The sequence below is a fragment of the Tinamus guttatus genome, unplaced genomic scaffold (genome assembly GCF_059628265.1).
Source record: "Tinamus guttatus ecotype Peru unplaced genomic scaffold, ASM5962826v1 Tinamus_guttatus_pri_ptg000038l, whole genome shotgun sequence".
Classification (NCBI taxonomy): domain Eukaryota; kingdom Metazoa; phylum Chordata; class Aves; order Tinamiformes; family Tinamidae; genus Tinamus; species Tinamus guttatus.
Window position 1 is genome coordinate 4,429,318 of NW_028288572.1, and position 20,774 is coordinate 4,450,091.

The following is a 20,774-nucleotide window of genomic DNA, read 5'->3' on the forward strand; positions in this document are numbered from 1 at the left end:
GACTGAATCACAGACTCACAGAAAGGTTGAGGTTGGAAGGGACCTCTAGAGATCATCTAGTCCAACCCCCCTGCTCCAGCAGGGACACCTAGAGCATGTGGCACAGGGTGGCATCCGGGCGGGTTTGGAAGATCTCCAGAGAAGGAGACTCCACAACCTCTCTGGGCAGCCTGTTCCACGGCTCTGTCGCCCTCACTGTCAAGAAGTTCTTCCTCACATGGAGAGGAAACTTCCTGTGTTTCAACTTGCACCCATTACCCCTTGTCCTGTCACTGGCCAACACCGATAAGAGTTTGGCCTCATCTTCTTTACATCCTCCCCTCAGATGTTTGTACATGAATCCAAGCGGAATGCAGCAGAGGGGTCTATTGAGGAGGTATGGGGATAAGTGCAGTTCCTAGTAGCATTGAGAGTAATGATGATGTACAATGATGTGCAAGGACCTTGGATTTGCCATGGAATCTATCCCTTGCTCCAAAGCTGGGCGATGGGAAGACAGCTTTGGATTTGCTTTGTCTGAAAAATGAGTTCTTCATTTTGATGGACAAGACAGAATATGTCTGAGGAGGAGTCTGAAGGAGTCTGTTTCTTCCCTGAGTTATGTTGATCCAGGAAAAAAAAAGGAAAAAAGCAGACTACAGACAGGAATGTTATACTGTATCTGTATGAAACTATGCTGCGTATAATGCACATACCTTATTACAACTCTTCTGGAGAGAAGCACACTCCAGAATAGCCAAAGCTTGACTCACGACTGCCTTTTGCCTTGTAGTCCTAGGTGCTCAGTATGGACATAGCAAAAGGAGTAGGGATAACTTCTTTGGACATGCAATGTCTGCTTTCCCATTGCATGTTTCTAATGAAAATTCCCTTTAGGGCAAGCCAGTGAGTACCAAATACATTTCTTGCTGGTTAATGATTTGTGAAAGAAAACCCTAAGGTAGCCTCAGTATTACTCTTTTTCTGAGCAGTTGCTAAGTCCAGCTGCAAACTGTCACAGCTTGGCTGGGTTTGCAGCTCTAGTCACATCTACCCAAACTTTATGAATCTCACTTGCAGCGGGTCAGGCTCTTTCTTTTAAAATACACCTTTATAGATAGCATGCTCTACCTGCTGGTGAAACCTAAAATACAGGCTGTGACATGGACAGAAACTACTGTGATTGCCAGGATTCTGATTGGAGCCCATCAAAGCCACAGTCAGGTTAAGCTTTAGAAGGAGGTGCTAATGGTGGGAATGTGACAAAAGAAAGACACTTGTGCAATCAGGATCAGAAGCATTCTGACTGCGTGGCAGGCAGCAGATCCCATGTACTGCATGGAGCTTACTGAGAAACAGGTTTTCATGCAATAATCATAGAATCATAGTTGGAAAAGGCCTTCAAGTCAGATCAAAGATCGTCAAGTCCAGCTGTAAACCCAAATGAAGAAGCGCTGTGGTTTTGGTTGGAAAGGATTCACTGCAGGTAACATTTATCCACCATCCTAATTATCTCTACTCCGTTTGCAGGATGAGGTACTGGAGCCTAAGCACTGATTTGGGTCCAGAAAGTTACTGTTTTTCAACAGCTTCCTGCATGAGTGCACTTCTAACCTTCTAGGAAGGCTGGAATGCCACATTTTTGGATCTAAACCACAATGTAGATGGCATCATGCTTTCTCCTACTCTTCAACACATAGGATTTTTAGTCATTATTTAACTATAAATGTTTGCAAATAAATATATTTTTTCTGTTATGGAATCAACTGCAGCACGTTGGGCCTTAGCTCTCCCTCAGACCTTGTGGGTGATAATGACATGGTTTAGAACTGTCTCCTTCCGGTATTAGAAATGTGTTTTAAAAGGCAGAAATGACCAAGCAGAGTTTGAATAGGGGTAATTTTGCTATTAGCTGCACAATAGCGCACAGGACCTGCAGTCATCAACTGGGATCTGTCTCCCAGTTAGATTTTGTGCAAAATGCTCCTGCACGAAGCAGCTTGCAGTCCAGTCCTGTTGGAGCTACAGAGCACACCAGGCTCCAAAACTGTTTCCTGGATTGGTTTCAGAATCACTTTACAATTATTAAAAGTGGTGCAAGCTTTTAGCATTATCATTTAATATTGATCTATGTCCCTAGTTTCCTTTAAGCATGAATTAGCTGAGCCAGTTTTAAAATTTATGATAATTAGAAGAAGGAAGGGAAATCATGTTCCTGTTGACCTAAGCCTTGGAGATGTTACTGCTTCTCACTTTAACAAGGAGGCTGGACCATCTCCTGCGTTCTGCCTCACAAGCCCTTTCTGAAGACAGTGGAGACCACGTTCCTTCAGAACAGAACCACTCTTGGACAGAAAGCTTCATGTGACCTCACATGTTTCATTAAAAAAGAAAAAAATCTACACCTACCATAGCAATATAGTTGTCTGTTTCCTATCTGCCTTGGCAGGAATGCAACAGGGATCAGGAGTTAAAAGTCTGTTCATTCAAACAGGTCATATGTTATAGCATCAGCTCTCTCCTTTTTCTAGGCATCAGGCACTTGCCCTGAGATGAGTTCAGATATTTACAGGGCGGCGCCTTTTCCATACACGACACTGTATCGATGTAACTCAAACTTCAAGATCTCCTCCTCCTTTTGACAATAACATTTCTAGTGTAAAGCATAGTGATATTGTAAACAAATCTGCATTAGGAATTGCACTGTTTTATCAGGAATGCAACTTTCAGTGTAGAAAAGCTTCGGCACCTTAGAGGGACCCCAAATCTCTGAAATTATAGCATGTATCATATGGACAGATGTATTGAAGAGCTCCATGACTCTGAACTGTTGGCGTCTTCCTCTTCAGAAACTCTACAGAGATAATATATATAGAAGAAGAGGCTGGTGAACATTTGATTATAAAAATGTGGGCTGTGGCTACGTTTTGACCCTTGTTTGTCTGCTTCCAGGGCTAACCATCTGCAAGTCTACCAGCAGGATAATTCTGCCTGTTTACAGTGTACATAAATTAGTGCTGGCTCCTCTGGGGCTGCAGCCAGGCAGGCAGCCATCTGACTTTTAAACTAAGTATTTCACTCACATGGATAATAAAGTTCCAATATGCTTCCAGATTTAAATGAAAATGCAGTACAAAAGAAAATTCAAAGGATATATATCCACAGAGATTTTATGGTCATCTGTGTGGCAGAGCTGAAGTGAAGTATTATGTCAGCTATGAAAGAAATCCAAGTTTTCTGGTTCTCATGCACAGAACTGCATTCTGCAATGGGAATCCTCTAAGGGAATAAAATTATTTTTTTTCTCTTATTGCCTTTTATTTTATTTTCCAAGAGCCTGAGACTGTGGATTAGACTTCGGAACATTTAAGGACACTGGTATCCTGTGGGATTTTCAAAAGCTCCTGTGCACTTATTCTCATCACATAGTTATATCTTCTGATGTTTAAATGCTTACAAAAAGATTATCCCTCCCTTATGTTTAGAGTAAAACCTGCGTTGGTTTCACTAAAATATTTTTAGCTATTCTAAATAAAAATTCTTGTCTGTTTTATTTGGTGCTAAATTAAGTCTCTTTTAAGCATTTTTTAAACTTTTTAAAATGTGGCCTCGCTGCTAGTCTGCAGCGTCTTAAGTGGATCAACTTAAATGGACTTCTTCAATTTACAAAGTGATCTTGAGATTCACTTTGAACATCCTTGCAGTGGTAATGAAGCATCAGAGGCTCCTGAGACACATTAATGTGTACCTTATAGATATGAACACGAAGTCAGATTACTTCATGCTGTTGGGATGATTTCTGTGAGCATAAAGTTATTTATGACACTTTATCAGCTGTGATGAGATTTAACTATATGACCGTGATCTGTAAAGCAAATTCTCCCTCCTTATCAGTGTTTGACAGTGGACGCTTAACAACCTGGCTAATCAAAACTAGAATTAATGAGGCATTGAAAAGGTTTAGTGACTAATTAAAGCTTTTTAAAGCTTGTTCCAAAGGGGTTACTTACTTTAATATTTGCTTCTAGTGGTAGAGAAATATTTGGTGTAGAAGTTAGTTATTCAGTCAAATGATTTTCCCTGGGTCAGCCCAACCCTGATATCTCATCGTTGATTCACCTTAGATCATGTTGTTTTGATAGACATGCTCTTTCTTCTTTCCTGAAATATCAGTTCATTTGAGGCCATCATTGTACAGGATTCAAGGTCAGCTGGCAAAAATGACCATTTAAATCATCTTGGGATTGAAATGGAAGTCATTACTGAGAATAAGATGGCTATAATATCTGAATCATAAGATTAAAGCAAATTGCTATCTACCATTAGAGGCAGAGATGTCTGCCTTTTATATGATGTACTGAATTAGTTTCAGTCCCTGCTAACTCTTGAGATATCAGACCTTAAATTTGTTCCTGGGCTCTTCAGTCAGGAAAATAAATACACGGCAGGGATCACATAATCTTAGATTCTGGGTTTCCTTCCTTGGCTTCAAGACTTTCTGTAGCATTCCTTGGTCTGGAGCTTTTTTTTATCAGGTTGAGACGATCTAAAACACTGTTCATTTTGTCCAAGGAATGAGCACTTGTGTATAAACACCTGTAAAAGTGTTCTCTCCACTACCTATGCTGTGAAATGCTTCCCTGTTTTGTGCTTGTGCATACTGGGTACAGCAATCGGTTCATGCGGTTCTAGGATCTAGGAAAAAATTGCCTGTGCTTCAATGTAAAAGTAAAATGGATGGAAAAAATCCCTCTGATGTCTCCAACTTCATTTCAAAGCAGATAACCCCTCCTGAGCTAAACAGGGTGTATTTTTTCAGCAGGTTCAGGGATAAATACAACACAAAACATAAAACCCAGACTGTCTCAGGAAGGCCACTGAGAGACCACCCAAATCTGTCTTATCTTGTTAGAGATAAAGACTTATAGCTGGGCTCAAACAGACCTGAAATCACCCCGCAAATGCTTGGTGTTTGCCATCTGTAGTATCTCTCATATCTGTGTGCCAGACCCGTGTCCCATTCCCTGCTGTTCAGACCCTTGTCTCCCCATTAGCAGTGGGCTGCATTAGATGCACTCCACACTCCTCAGCAATATTTCTCAGCTTGGTTTCATCCAAAAGGAATCAGTTTGCACAATGGCAATGCAAACAAGGACCCTGCAACTTAGACCCTGCAAATTCTCATAAACGTTTGAACTGCATAAATGTTATAGTCTCTGCTAGCTCCCTGAGGAGGGCTGGGAGCCTTCCACACATAGCTCAGCTTCACTGACACTTAAATTTTCTGTGTTCCAGAGAGTCACAGGCGAGAAAGGAGCTTTATCCTCTTCTCACAGATGAACAAATCATAGAATCATAGAATCATAGAATGCTTAGGGTTGGAAGGGACCTCTAGAGATCATCTAGTCCAACCCCCCTGCACACGCAGGGACACCTAGAGCACGTGGCACAGGACTGCATCCAAGCGGGTTTTGAAGATCTCCAGAGAAAATGATGAACCTTACATAAAGTGACATACCTCATTCACTAAATTCAGCAGTTCAGATGTTCAGAAGTCATGGTAATAAATTTGTTATGCAATGAGCTGTAACAATCTATGTGAGAAATGACAGATGAGGCCAGGCCAGGAATCTATCTAGCCTAAGATGTGTCTCATTACTAAGCCGGACACTACCCAGGCCAGCACAATGCAAAAAAAGGCCCATAGCTCTGTGTGTGGAGAAGTGATGGGACGTTCTAATGCTCTGAGGGAGGATGCACCAGGACTGCAATTGCTTTGCACACTCCGAACTAGTCCTTTCCCTTCTCTCTAATTCTGATGGAGGCAGAATCCAATTTTGCTTACTCTGCTTGGAAGTACTGACCCATTTCTGTGATCTTTCCCTGATATAATCCCAGGCAATTCGCAAATGAAGGTTATTCTGGCCTAAGAGAGGCCTAAGGTGCATCTGTGATGGAACACTCCTCCATTAATTTGTGTAGTCATTTTTTTGGTACCATCTATACTTTTAATCTATTATAAACCTTTGTTCTACATCCTGTAGCTATGTGTTTCATAGTCTAATTATGTATCTTTATATAATTAGACCAAGATATTGGTCTTTGTCCATTCTAAGCTTATTAACTTTTGGGGAAGGATTCCCAGTTACTTTGATCATTCCTGCCATTTCTCTCAGACTTTTCCTACTTCTATTACATCCTAGAATGGCCAGGACAACATGCAAGAAGTGAGTTGGTTTTACACAAGGGCATGCAATCTCCCACTTCCTACATAGTACTTATGCTCTATTATCTTTTCATGACTGTCAAGAACTGAAACTACCTACAAGGACCTCAAATTTTATTTTTTAGGTGCAAATAACTAGACAAGATCAAGTTGTTTTAGGTAGGGTTATTTTCTCCTTTGCATTTGGGGACACTGAATTGTAGCTTCATTCAACCACCCAACCACTCAGGATTTTGAGTAATTTTTGAAACTCTTCTCAGACAGTTTGAGATATGGCTGCTCCAAACCTTTTTATTGCCCCAAAATTTATTTCAGCAAATGCTGTCATCTCACTATTCTTCTGTTTTCTGGATCGTTTGAGAAGATGTTTGAGCAGCTCAACTTTGAGCACGTCTCTTTGGGGAATCCACCGATAACCCTACTCCATTCTGATCATGTATTCCTGCTCAGTTTCCTGTCTGTAAGTAATACTTAATCCATGAAATGACATTCCTTCTTATTCCATGACAGTCTAGTTCCTTTCATAATCTTTCAACCTTGTCAAAAGCTTTTTGAAAACCCAAGTGCATTGTCAGCTACAACATCCTTGTCCACATGCTCACTATTTTTTTTTCTGTCAGTTGAAATATTGACATTAAAGCTTCAAAGTAACAATTGATTTCTTTTGCTTCCATTTTTGATATCTAATCTGTGATGCCTCAAGAAGACTGTGCTTTTAACTGTTTTTCAGAAAGCCCTGAGACTCTACTTTTAGGAGGAATTGAGTTCCCTTGGAGGAATTTAAACTTGAACATATAGCATCATGAGTTCCTACTGATGTTGGTTTGGTGAGGTGAGTATATACAAATAGAAAGTGTAACAAAACAGAATTTCTTATTATTCAGACTGAAGCTGAAGCCAAAACAAAATGTTAAGGAATTAAAAAAAAAAGGTTTGTTCAAAAAAACATGTAAAATATAGACAGATCTTGCTTTGTATCCAGGTTTTTTCATTTCAGTAAAGTAAGTTTTACTTACACAGGCTAAAATGCTACCAATTCCAGAGAAAACAAAGGAGAAAGCTGGAGTGGACTCAGGCTCAGGAGGAGGCAGAAAATGCTGAGGCACCACAGTACAAAAATCCTTCGGGAAGTTTTGTCCATTTCATCTCCTGACAGTGAAATGAGGGGAAGCTTGTAGGTGGGTCCCGGACAACAGGCATCTTCATTGCCACAAGTGTTGAAGTGTTTTTCAAAAACGTCATTTTCAATTGAAAATTCATTCTACCAGAAAGGTTCTCCTACAGTTGGTAGTGTGGAATTCAAACATACCTTTAGGGACCTATTTTGAAATGTCTTTTTATTTTTATTTTTTTTTATTTTTAATGGTAAGGGACTCTTATTTTACACTAGAACTGGAAAGAACTGAATGCTCTTTTGTTCCTCTACAACTTGAAAGAATATGTCATTTTCATGTCAACAGTCTCAGCATTCATCTTGGTAGACCCAATTTGTACATCATTTGCATGCATTTGATTCTACGGCAATTAAAAAATATCTCATGTGGTGTGTTTTTCTGGGAAACAGTAAGAGGTCAGTGAGGAGCTTTACCATATTCGTCATATGCACAGGCATTATGGGGAGAGGCAATTATAGTGGTTCTGCTAAATTTATTACTGCAGTTTGTCAGATGATTCAGACTTTTGACAGTCTACCCTTGGATACCCTGAGAGGGTAATATAGAAATATGGTGAGACATAAAATGCAGGAGTTTTTTAGACCTTAGTTAACTCATTGTGATTTTCATTATGAAGTATGACGCTGTAGTCTAAACATAGCCTTTCAAAGAGAAGTAGAGAATACATCAGTGAACTTGGGAACAGCAGTCAGGAGAAACCTGTGGTCTTATTTACAGGATATGCAAATAAATGCTAAGCCTTCTTTCACCAAATTCTTATGAATCTGGGCAGGTTTTATCAGTGTTTTTCTCCATTATATGTATTTCAAGATGTGAAGAATTCCACTGCATCTCCATTCCAGGATTTTGAGAGGTGAACAGAAAGATTCTGGTCCACTTGTATCATCATAACCTCCATATGTCAGACTTTCACCCCATATGTCTTTCATGGCAAATATACAAATTTCTCCCGTCTACCCTTGGAAATAAGGTCTGATAGCTAATGCAGCTACTCATGCACTGTGCAAATTGTACAGGAGTTACTGCGTCTGCTTACTGTGCCAGCTCTATTGCCTTTCATGGAACACTGTCTGTCAAGTGCATAATTTAATCCGTAACAAGGCCTGGAAATGAGAGGACTGTTGGCTGTTCCCTGTTAGGCAAAGCTTCTTTGTCCTTCTGAGGGTCTCAGCGAATGTGCAGGTCACAGAGAACAGCTTGGTGGCCAAGATCACTCTTCATAGTGCTTTGATGGCCGCTGGCCCTGAGTAACATGTGGTATTAAATAGATAATCGAACCTGATGAGCTAAAGATCCCTGTTGACCTTCAAATCAATGCCTATGCAGCAAATGAAGAAAGCTTCTGTACGTCAGAGAATGACAGCAGATAGCATTGTAGTACTAGGACCACGAGTGTCCAACAGACTCATGGTTTCCACTGCAAAGCTTCCATGGTTTACTTTTAGATGAAATGTAGTTCCTGAAGCTGCAAAACGATTGCCAAGCAGAAGAGTTTGCATGAAATAAAAATTGTGTCAATAGCTTAGCAGAATGCTGCTTTTGGAAGCGGGACTATTCATCTGTTTGCTCTCTGAGTCAGTATTTCTGGTATAAGAAGTGCTCTCTTCTGATTATAAACATACTCCACTTTTTCCTAGTTGAAAGATTTTATTTTCCACTGGCATAAAGACCTATTTTTGATCATTTTTCTCTGTTTCTTTTTTGCTGTTTCTTGGGACAAGCTTATGCTTTTTGCAGGTAGCCATAAGTCTGGACCCACATGAGTTGCTGTATGTGCCAAAGCACAGATTTAACATCAAATGTGTCAAAGGAATGTCAAAGCACAAAAAAATAATGGTCTAAGAAGTGCTGGCTCCTGCCCTGCAGATACTAAAATCTTAAGACTAAAATCTTAGGACTTAGGAACTATTTTCTTGTGAAGACAACTCATTTATAGCCAAGACAGATAGAAAACAGGCATAAGGAAGAAAATGTGGTTAGAATGCCAATTGCTTAAGAGCGTGAGCTTTAATCCCTGCCCCTCCTCTGACTCTGGAGAAAAACACTGCTCTTTCAGAGCACAAATGAGTGTGTTTGTTTGTTATCATCTATATCTAAGTGACGTGCTTCTCACACTCATTGTCAATATCAAGAGATAGGACCTCGCAAAAATTCTCCATAAAGTTTCTGTATGGTTAAAAGGTTCCTAACCCTAACACTACAGCATTCATCTATGCATGTGGACAAAATCAGATATCGTGTAAAATCTGATCATGTAATATTTTGTAATGAATTTCTTCTGATAGCTGCACATCATCTTTAACAACTTATGAAGCTTGCTGTGAAAATGTCTTAGAAATCTGCATATTCCTCCCTGTGGCAAAGAAGAATGATTTTTGGGAGGAAAAAAAATGGAAATGGATTTTCTGAATTTTCTCAGATCCTGTTAAAACTACAAAATGAACTGAAATGGATCAACTTGCTGCATTTCTCTCTGACATTCTATGTTTAGCTAAGTGAGTTCTAATGCAGAAAAATGCTAATAATTATTCTTCCCTATCCACTATCTTACAACTTTTCACTAGGGAAAAAGAAAGATGAGACAGTACTGGAACATGGCCTAGAATACTTAGCATATGTTCAAAAACAAAACAAAATTTTGTAACCAATACTGTTGTTTATTTCTGGCCATTACTCCTCAACTATGAAGCTGAAGCATTTAAAAATACAGTTCCTGGCAAAATTCATGATGAAAACTTTTCTGTTTGAGACATAACCAAGGGCTTCAGGGAATGGAAACCTAAAAAGAAAGACATCCATGATATGCCTTGGTTTGATATTAACTTTGTGCTGGGGTTAATTTGAAAAAGCAAACTGTATGTCATAGGAAGGACAGGGTTTGAGTATTCTTTGGGGAAAAAAAAAAAGATCACTATCTCCTACAAGAGTCCAGAGAACAACAGTAAGGGAGGAGGGTCATGTTAGAGGTGATCCTAAAGCCTGAAGGACAACTGGATCCATCCTAGGGAATCCCCTTGCAGAGGTGTTGAGGTTAGGGATGCACAGTAAGATTGCAGGTGAGGAAGATGTGGGAAGGCTGGCATGAGCAACTTCCAGTTAGTTCATATTGGAGGTTATAAATAAGACAGAGCTTTGATTAAACATTCACGGCTCGTCCCACTCGTCCTCACTGCAATGTTCATAGCATCATGTTCCAGCAATGACACTTCACGTTCTGGTTTAGGCCTGAATCATAGTCACAGAATCTCAGAATGGGTGACGTTGGAAGGGACCTCCAGAGATCATGAAGTCCAACCCCCCTGCTCAGGCAGGGACACCTAGAGCACGTGGCACAGGAAGTAATCTTCATCAGACTGAATATGTCTCATGAATGCTTGTAAAAGAAAGCTGAGGGAAGATTGTAACCTGATGGTTACTTTTAGTACCCGTTAGCAGGTAGTAACCAAGGGAGTCTCAGAGAGCAGGCGTCATCCTGAGCTCTTCAAACAGTGGGAGTGAACTGGTGTAGAACACTGCAGGGCTGAGGGCAGGTGATCCATAGCATGCAGCATTCGCTCTTTCATCCCTGCCTTTTGATAGGAAGGGAAGATCTTTAGGACTTTTTGGTTAAATTAGCTCATGGCAAACAAAGAACTGTGAATGTAAAGCTTGTTAAATGCTTGGCAAATCTGTTGTTTGTACATGTCTAGTTAGTTTGAGAGTTAAAGATACCTCTAGGGGAACCCAGAGGGTAGGATATGCATCATATTCTGCTTGTCACTTCTTCTTTGTCGAACTCATGTCATTTATGTTAAATGCCTTATTAGCCAGAGCTTGACTTTCTGACAGACAAAAATACATCATCTCTTTAAAACTGAGATTCCTGGAATATGAAAAAACAAGACACCTTTCTCCCAGCCTTGCAAAGGATTAGACTATGTTACTAGCTCAGTGAGCAGTGACATCTTTCTCATTTGATAGTTCTGCATATTTGGTCACTGAGCACAGGTCCCTTTTTTTTTTTTTCCCCCTTTTTTCATTTGGGTGCAGTGCCAAGCCACTATCTAGCAGCAAAGCATTTCAATGAGGTATTTTATGGAAGCATCAGAACTTGGTTATGCCTTCCATGTACTAATTCCAGTTCAGCCTTGTTAATTTTAAGTCCTAAGGAGTCTTTAAATGGGACATATGCAATCAGTCTATTTTAATTGAGATTCTGTATTTCTCAAGACTCTGTTCCTGCCTCTGTCCAATCATACTTACATGAAATGCACTCAAAGCAGCCAGCTCTTCGTATGTCCCTCAGCATGTCCTCAGCATGAGCCTCAGATGTCGGCACCCATCCTCGTTGCCGCTCGGGCTCCGTCACCGCCCGAGTCGACCAGCAGCGCCGACAGCGAGGAGCCCGCGGGAGCACCAGGCCTCCATCGCTGGGACACCGTGCAGCTCTGGTCCCCGGACGCAGAGTCTCCCCCTCCTCCTGCAGCCGGCACCGGCTGGAGAGCTGCGCTGGGCTCCCTGCTCTGCCCCGGATGCCCTTGCGGGGGCTTCCGAGCGCTGAGAAGGGGGCTCCGAAGATGCGCCGCAGCCCTCAGGAGGAGAAGAGGGCGCCGCCGGGCTAGGCAGAACATCAGCGGGCCGCTGTAAAGCGCCCACTAAGCCCGACGCCCCTGTGCCCTTGAGGTGGTGCAAAATACATCTGTGCGCTGCACCAAGGGACCCGAGGCCAGCATCATCGGGAAGAGGCGCACAACACCAGTGCCTCTCCCTCGGCCTCTCCTCTCACCTTCACCAGACAGCCAGGGAGCACCAGGACAGAGCTGCAGGAAGTCCTGCTTCTGACCCTGCTGCTGGCAGCAGCAACACCTCCCTGAGCACTGTCTTCCATTGCAACATCCTCAGGCATCTCAGGAAGAGCGGATGAGACGAGCAGCCAGGAGATGACCTGAGAGGTGGCAGAATAGACCAGCTCAGGCTTGTGCTCAGGGAGAGGCTTGAGGAGGCCTATGGCTAGAGGAGGCCTCCCCAGCTCTTACTGGCTGTGGTCTAATTGAACTTGACGGAGCGAACGACCCAGGAGGAGCTGCTCCGGACAATGGAGACCTCCGCACTGGGGCAGAGACTCCACCGATCAGTCCCGCACTGAGCCCAGTGTCCCTCTTGCCTCGGGTCAGTGCAATAAACATGCAATAAACATTTGTGCACTGTGCAGTGGTCAAGAGTCATTCTTCTTCCCTAATCTCACCCTCCTCTTGATCGCAACAGTCCCACAGGCAGGGATCATGGGGATGGAGCTGCAGGAAGCCCCCCTGCTCCTGGCCCTACTCATGGCAGCAGTGATGCCTCCCTGAGCACTCTGCCCAGCGCTGCTCGCGTGGGAGCTCTGGCTGCGGGACCAGCTCCTGCTGGGCCAGGCCCCTCGGCAACTGCAGTCCAGGCAGCTGTATCTCCAGCCCTGAAGAAGCCTGCAGGGTATTGAGGAGCAGGGTCTCTTTGATGGTGAGCCAAAGACCTTTATTTAAGGTTAAACCCCCGGAGCTGCCCCCGCCCTGCCCGGCGGCACGCGGAGCCCAGCAGCCCAACCAGCCAATCAGGAAGATGATCCCGCGCTGACCGCGCGCGAGGCCGCCCAATGAGCTGCCTGGTCACGCGCTGGCCACGTGGCTGCAGCTCCCGCCTCTCCCGCTCAGCGACCCCGTCTGCCGAGGAGACACTGCCCAGCACCGGCCCCGGGCTGACTGCAACATATCCCCCTCTTTTTGTTTTTTTTGCCGTTATGATTCCAGTGAGGATGATGAAGAAAGGGATCAGAAGACTGCTGCTAGTGCGTTGGACCCATCGCGCAGGAATCCACTGCGGGCTTTGATCTGTGGAGACACATGCATACCCTCACCCCCATGTTATCAGTGGTACTGCTTTCCCCACTGCCCGGCCCTGGGTCCTGCACCTCCACCGTGGCTTTACTAGGTTGGGATGGTTCTTTTCCGCCAAAGTGTCGCAGCACTGGCAGGGCCTCGTCCACTTTCCTTATCCTCGTGGTAACATATTTGCCGTAGCAGAATTCGTACTTCCACCAACCAATTCCCCCATGGAAGCAGTAGGAACCACTAAGAAACTCCTTCATAAGTTAGTCATCAGTCAGTTTGGAGATATGGGTTGTTCCCACAGTCAATAGTTGGCGGTTTCCAACAGCAGCTGGTTTATGGATGGAAGAAAATTCATCTTTTTTTGTCAAATGCATTTCTTCCTCTTCAATTCTTCTAAAAGGCATCTTCATCAATTCTCGCTGTTTCTCCAGCTGTTCCGGGGTATGGGGTTTAAGTGGTGATCCTGGTAGTGGCTGGCAAAAGATGTCATTCACAGGGGAAGCCCTGAACCTATATTTAGGATGGCTGCGTAACAGAGGGGTCAGTATAACCACATCATATTCACAAGTTGTGATTTTGGCGATGGAGAAGATCTCGTACTTAGCTTCTGGATGGCAGGTGTACATCACTGTGCTTGATTCGGGTAGGTTTTGTCTCAAGCTACAAGGTGCGCCATTTCCCATTTCTACAGGATAGTATGGCGTCATTTACTCTTGTATATTTTTGTAGGGTATCTCTTTTGCACTCTCTTTTGGATTTTCCTTTTCTTCTTGATCTGGTTCTGACGGTGGGTTCTTTATCATCGTTTTCCCAAGATCGGACCAGTTTCTTTCTCTTCTCAAAAAGACGTTCCAGCAGTTCCCCTGCAGCAGGACCGTTGCAGCCCTTCTCTTCTCCTCGCTGCCCCGGACACGAGCGCTCGGGTCTCCGCAGCGCCATGACGAGGCGGTTACACAGACCCCGCTCGCGGGCCGGGCTCGGGGCGGGCCGGGCCGCCCTGCAGGGGTCTCTGTCCAATCATACTTACATGAAATGCACTCAAAGCAGCCAGCTCTTCGTATGAGCCTCAGCATGTCCTTCAAGCTCTGCTGCAGAGCTGTCATGTGCAGCACAGTCTCATGTCACACCCAGCACGTCACGACACTGGGTGACGAAACTCTTCAGTTTGTTCATCTTTTGTCCAGACAATACTTGCTCAGCATTTTCTGAGCCTGGAAAGCCTGATAAATGCATTAACATAACTGCTACTCTTCATCTATAGTAGATGAATTTGCAATCCCCTTTTTTGTCTGGGAAACCTCAGAGGAAGTTATTTGCCATACTCAGCAAATGTTAAAAGGCAAAACAATCCCTGCTTTGGTGCAGCAACAACAGCATGATCTACAGCTAAGGGGACCTTGAGGGGGAGTGCTGAAATGGACACTCCAAATCGGAAGTTGTTTTTGAAACTTCTGGCCCACAAACAGCTGGCCTACCAGCAGCTTCCACCTGCGGGTCGGTGACTATTGGCAGATACCATCAATATATTCAACGAACTTCTCTACAAGTAGCACCTATTTACTTCACTTCTGTTCAAACACCTTTAACAGTACAAAGCAGAGCTTAGTATCACCATGACCATACAGTTCTGATTGATAGCTTTCTCAGATGGACTAACTGTTTGGGGAGATGTGGGGAGATCACTGGATGTTGTCTTCAGGGAGGCTTTGGACACTGTCGCCCATAACATCCCCAACAGCAAGACTGAACAGACAACAAGACGTCTTGAGACGCGGCAAAAAGGCAGCACTTGGAGTTTTGATGAGGGGCTTAGAGAATAGTGGGATGCCTGTAGCTACGGATCTCGGGGCATTCAGAGGGGCTTTGAGAGGTTGGAGATATGGGCCAAGAGGAACCTCCTGACGTTCAGTGAAGGGAATTCCAGAGTCCTGCACGTGGGGTGGAAGAATCCTACGCACAGGCTGGGGGTTGACCTGTTAGAGAACAGTTCTGCAGAGAAGGACCTCTGGTAGACATCCTGGTGGACAGCAAGGTAACCATGAGGCAGCAATGTGGCCTTATGGTCAAAGGCCAATGGTCTCCTGGGGTGCATTAGGAAGAGCATTGCCAACAGGTTGAGGAAGGGGATTCTGCCCCTCTGCTCAGCACTGGCAAAGCCATAACTGCAATCCCGTGTCTGGCACTGAACTCGCTAGGGCAAAAGAGACTTGGCGGAAAGATTGAGAGAGTTGGGTGTGTTCAGTATGGAGAAGACAGGAGAATCTTATGAGTGCATTTAAATTTCTGAAGGGAGGGTGTAGAGAGGATGAGGCCAAACTCTTCAGTGGTGCCCCACAATAAGACAAGAGGCAATGGGCACAAGCTGCGATGCAGAAAGGTCTATCTGAACATGAGGAAAAACTTCTTTCTGACCATGAGGGTGACACAGCACTGGAGCAGGTGCCCAGAGAGGTTGTGGAGGCTCCTTCCTCATCCAGGTAGTACCGTCTGGACACAGTCCTGGGCAATGTGCCCTAGCTGACCCTCCTTGAGCAGCGGGCAGTCTCATCTCGAGAGGTCCCTTCCAACCTCAACCATTCTCTCATTCAGTGATTCTGCGGTCATGTGCACTCTCAGTAACTACTGGGTCAGGGAGGATCAAGAGGTGTATATACGGTCCATCATTTTCCTGCCCAAATCTCCTTCCTTGTTTCCACACAGAGACAGCACTGATGAATGCAGGGCCTTTTCAGGAAGTAAAACATTTGGTGTCTCATCCCTGCTGGCCTTCCCTGCCTGGCCAGGTATGAGAGTCTGACACTGCCGGGCAAAGGCCACGGCCTGCACATGGGCTTGGCCATGACATCTCTCTGGTGCCGCTGGGCTTGTGCTGCCGGAGCCGCCTTGGGCTTGTCCTTGCAGTGCTGGGAAGTGTTGGTGTTTGGGTGACCATAGTGTCAGTGCAGTACTGGGGTGTCACCAGCCCCAGGGGTACTGCCATGACATCGTCACATCACAACCTCAGGCCCTGGGGTGTTGCCAGGCCCAGGGATGTCAACATGATGTTGCTATCGCATCACAATCCTGGGCCGTGGCGTGTCACCAGGCCCAGGAACGTTGCCATCACACCATTACATCACAATTCCAGGCCCCTTATAAAGGTGGCGCTGGGGCAGCCTCGGGTGTCTCTTTGCCTATGAGCGAGCAAGTTTGCGAGCGAGCGGGCAAAGAGCTTGTAGGACGAGGGAGCGAGGCAGCGGGGTAAGAGCTGGCTCCTGGGCTCCCTCCCCAGACCCTCTCCCCTCACAGCTCTCCCTGTCCTCGACGGCATCCCCATAGCTACCAACACCTGCCAGGGGTGAGCAGGAGCTCTGGATGTGCTGCTGCTTGGGCTGCAGCCAGGCATGGGCTGTCCCTGCCTCAAGATGCCCTGAACGCGGAGCAGAGTCACGGGAAGGTCCCCACGTTGATGGCTCGCAGCATTGGGAATGAATCTGGGCACTTGCTGCCAGGGATCGGGGGCGCTGGCACGGCCATGGGAAACCCAACCTCTCTTTCCAGGTCTCTTCTCAGCGGCCTTTGCTCCTCTCCTTGTGTGGCTAATCGCCAGTTTTCTTTTCCATCGCGGACACTGCTGCCGAGGGTGAGCCCCAGAGCAGAAGGGCCAGGGCCAGGAGGGAGGTGCAGCGGGAGGGAAGGGAGCTGCTGAGCAGGACAGTGGCTGACACCCGACCTGGGGCTGGCAGGCTGAGGGTCACTGCTGGGAGGCACCATCATGAGCTGCTCTGGGTTTTCTTTGTCTCTGCAAACAGGACTCGGGCTCAGAGTACGCACACGGCTGCGCGCCAAGGCCCAAGCGCGTCAGCGCCATGGAGCCTCGTGCGCGAGCCGTGAGCGAGCTCGTGGCAGTGAGCCTCGTGCTCTTCTGCCTGCTCGGCATCCCAGGGACATGCAGCGTCCTAACGACCTTCATCCTGGTCGTCATGTTAGTTCCAGGCCTGAGGCTCTCCTGGCCCCAGGTAGGTGTGCAGGGTGCACAGGCTGCCTCCCGCCCTCCCCATGCAGCCCTGTCCAGTGTCAGTCCTGGGCACCGCAGGGCTGCTCCCCACTAACCTGGCACTCCCTGGGCCTCTGCAGGGGCCCCTGGCCGCTCCTGGCAGCCTTGGCAGCGTAGCCAGCATGGAGGAGCCCCAAGGTGAGTGGCCCTGTCCCCAAGTGCAGCCGAGGTAGTGCCTCCCTGTGAGCACCCCCACTGCCGGCGCCCACCCCGCTGCCAGCCGGGGCTGCACAGGGGCTGCCTCGCGGTCCTCACGGCCTTTCGGCCCCCTCTCCCACAGCCTCCACACTCCCCATGGAGGTCCTGGAGGAGCCTGCAGGGAGGGAGGCAGCAGGGTAAGTGGAGCACCAAGGCATCCTGCTGGGAGACAACGGGCAGCCCCGCACTCCCTCCTCACCTCCCTCCTCCCTCCCAGGTGCCCAGGCATGGACGGCGAGGTGGCTCGGGAGCCTCAAGATGCATCCCTGCCTCGCCGTCGCGTGCGGTTTGGGGCCAATCAGATGGTGCTCCTGGGGGAAGGCGAGGAGCACGAGCTCCTCGACTGCCTGCCCCGAAGGCCCCACCTGGACTGGCCCCCCAACATGGTGTGCAAGTCCATCCTACGGCGCACCTCGGCACCCATCCTCGTTGCCGCTCGGGCTCCGTCACCGCCCGAGTCGACCAGCAGCGCCGACAGCGAGGAGCCCGCGGGAGCACCAGGCCTCCATCGCTGGGACACCGTGCAGCTCTGGTCCCCGGACGCAGAGTCTCCCCCTCCTCCTGCAGCCGGCACCGGCTGGAGAGCTGCTCTGGGCTCCCTGCTCTGCCCCGGATGCCCTTGCGGGGGCTTCCGAGCGCTGAGAAGGGGGCTCCGAAGATGCGCCGCAGCCCTCAGGAGGAGAAGAGGGCGCCGCCGGGCTAGGCAGAACATCAGCGGGCCGCTGTAAAGCGCCCACTAAGCCCGACGCCCCTGTGCCCTTGAGGTGGTGCAAAATACATCTGTGCGCTGCACCAAGGGACCCGAGGCCAGCATCATCGGGAAGAGGCGCACAACACCAGTGCCTCTCCCTCGGCCTCTCCTCTCACCTTCACCAGACAGCCAGGGAGCACCAGGACAGAGCTGCAGGAAGTCCTGCTTCTGACCCTGCTGCTGGCAGCAGCAACACCTCCCTGAGCACTGTCTTCCATTGCAACATCCTCAGGCATCTCAGGAAGAGCGGATGAGACGAGCAGCCAGGAGATGACCTGAGAGGTGGCAGAATAGACCAGCTCAGGCTTGTGCTCAGGGAGAGGCTTGAGGAGGCCTATGGCTAGAGGAGGCCTCCCCAGCTCTTACTGGCTGTGGTCTAATTGAACTTGACGGAGCGAACGACCCAGGAGGAGCTGCTCCGGACAATGGAGACCTCCGCACCGGGGCAGAGACTCCACCGATCAGTCCCGCACTGAGCCCAGTGTCCCTCTTGCCTCGGGTCAGTGCAATAAACATGCAATAAACATTTGTGCACTGTGCAGTGGTCAAGAGTCATTCTTCTTCCCTAATCTCACCCTCCTCTTGATCGCAACAGTCCCACAGGCAGGGATCATGGGGATGGAGCTGCAGGAAGCCCCCCTGCTCCTGGCCCTACTCATGGCAGCAGTGATGCCTCCCTGAGCACTCTGCCCAGCGCTGCTCGCGTGGGAGCTCTGGCTGCGGGACCAGCTCCCGCTGGGCCAGGCCCCTCGGCAACTGCAGTCCAGGCAGCTGTATCTCCAGCCCTGAAGAAGCCTGCAGGGTATTGAGGAGCAGGGTCTCTTTGATGGTGAGCCAAAGACCTTTATTTAAGGTTAAACCCCCGGAGCTGCCCCCGCCCTGCCCGGCGGCACGCGGAGCCCAGCAGCCCAACCAGCCAATCAGGAAGATGATCCCGCGCTGACCGCGCGCGAGGCCGCCCAATGAGCTGCCTGGTCACGCGCTGGCCACGTGGCTGCAGCTCCCGCCTCTCCCGCTCAGCGACCCCGTCTGCCGAGGAGACACTGCCCAGCACCGGCCCCGGGCTGACTGCAACATATCCCCCTCTTTTTGTTTTTTTTGCCGTTATGATTCCAGTGAGGATGATGAAGAAAGGGATCAGAAGACTGCTGCTAGTGCGTTGGACCCATCGCGCAGGAATCCACTGCGGGCTTTGATCTGTGGAGACACATGCATACCCTCACCCCCATGTTATCAGTGGTACTGCTTTTCCCACTGCCCGGCCCTGGGTCCTGCACCTCCACCATGGCTTTACTAGGTTGGGATGGTTCTTTTCCGCCAAAGTGTCGCAGCACTGGCAGGGCCTCGTCCACTTTCCTTATCCTCGTGGTAACATATTTGCCGTAGCAGAATTCGTACTTCCACCAACCAATTCCCCCATGGAAGCAGTAGGAACCACTAAGAAACTCCTTCATAAGTTAGTCATCAGTCAGTTTGGAGATATGGGTTGTTCCCACAGTCAATAGTTGGCGGTTTCCAACAGCAGCTGGTTTATGGATGGAAGAAAATTCATCTTTTTTTGTCAAATGCATTTCTTCCTCTTCAATTCTTCTAAAAGGCATCTTCATCAATTCTCGCTGTTTCTCCAGCTGTTCCGGGGTATGGGGTTTAAGTGGTGATCCTGGTAGTGGCTGGCAAAAGATGTCATTCACAGGGGAAGCCCTGAACCTATATTTAGGATGGCTGCGTAACAGAGGGGTCAGTATAACCACATCATATTCACAAGTTGTGATTTTGGCGATGGAGAAGATCTCGTACTTAGCTTCTGGATGGCAGGTGTACATCACTGTGCTTGATTCGGGTAGGTTTTGTCTCAAGCTACAAGGTGCGCCATTTCCCATTTCTACAGGATAGTATGGCGTCATTTACTCTTGTATATTTTTGTAGGGTATCTCTTTTGCACTCTCTTTTGGATTTTCCTTTTCTTCTTGATCTGGTTCTGACGGTGGGTTCTTTATCATCGTTTTCCCAAGATCGGACCAGTTTCTTTCTCTTCTCAAAAAGACGTTCCAGCAGTTCCCCTGCAGCAGGACCGTTGCAGCCCTTCTCTTCTCCTCGCTGCCCCGGACACGAGCGCTCGGGTCTCCGCAGCGCCATGACGAGGCGGTTACACAGACCCCGCTCGCGGGCCGGGCTCGGGGCGGGCCGGGCCGCCCTGCAGGGGTCTCTGTCCAATCATACTTACATGAAATGCACTCAAAGCAGCCAGCTCTTCGTATGAGCCTCAGCATGTCCTTCAAGCTCTGCTGCAGAGCTGTCATGTGCAGCACAGTCTCATGTCACACCCAGCACGTCACGACACTGGGTGACGAAACTCTTCAGTTTGTTCATCTTGTGTCCAGACAATACTTGCTCAGCATTTTCTGAGCCTGGAAAGCCTGATAAATGCATTAACATAACTGCTACTCTTCATCTATAGTAGATGAATTTGCAATCCCCTTTTTTGTCTGGGAAACCTCAGAGGAAGTTATTTGCCATACTCAGCAAATGTTAAAAGGCAAAACAATCCCTGCTTTGGTGCAGC